This window comes from Acomys russatus, chromosome 30 (assembly GCF_903995435.1).
Source record: "Acomys russatus chromosome 30, mAcoRus1.1, whole genome shotgun sequence".
NCBI classification, from domain to species: domain Eukaryota; kingdom Metazoa; phylum Chordata; class Mammalia; order Rodentia; family Muridae; genus Acomys; species Acomys russatus.
This window is the reverse complement of record NC_067166.1, coordinates 37,200,333-37,200,993: the sequence shown is the minus strand read 5'-3', so window position 1 is coordinate 37,200,993 and position 661 is coordinate 37,200,333. Positions and strand designations below refer to the sequence as shown.

At 43.6% G+C, this 661-nt stretch overlaps 1 non-coding gene across 1 annotated transcript; it reads right to left on the bottom strand.

Annotated features, from left to right (window-relative positions):
- Window positions 1-235: 235 nt before the first annotated feature.
- On the bottom strand, window positions 236-367 carry LOC127212537 (small nucleolar RNA SNORA17). The gene has a single exon (XR_007833576.1). It is a non-coding gene; the product is annotated as a small nucleolar RNA SNORA17 (small nucleolar RNA).
- Window positions 368-661: the final 294 nt, after the last annotated feature.

Sequence of the window (661 nt, the reverse complement as noted above, 5' to 3'; positions counted from 1 at the left end):
TCAGGCTAGCTTTCCCCCACTGGTCTGGTGGTTATCTCAGGCTTGCTCCTCCCCTGGCCTGCCTGAGTGGCCCGTTTCTAGGGTTGTCTGTCTCAAACTCATTCTCTCCTGGGCCAGATCCCAGGCAGGAATCTCCTAGTCTCCAGCTTGCTGCTCACCCTGGAAGCCACACTGGGCCTCCCTGGTACTGGACTGGTACTCTTCTCCGACTCCATTCCTGCCCCATCCCCCAGAGAATCTTAGGTTACTCAGCATTCAGATGTTCACAGGTCAGAACACAGAGCATAGACATAGCCTCTTTTCCCTCTGCCACCTAATGACGCACACGGTACACAGCAGCCACACCTGCAATGCCTCTAGGGGTAGGATGGAGTATATGTCTTTATGACTAATTCTCTGGATTTTCGTAGTGTCTGTTATGAGGTCTGCCTTTTCATCCCTAATATTATTAATTTGGATTTTTTTTAGTTGATTTGACTAATTGTTTATCAATTTTATTGATTTTTTCTAAAAACCAATCCTTGTTTCATTGATCATTTATAATAATTTTGTTTTGGTTTTAACGATTTAACTCTTGAGTTTGATTATTTCTTTCCTTCTGCTCTTTTTGGGCATTCCTTCTTCTTTTAGTTATAAAACGTACAGTTGTGCTGTTAGGTTG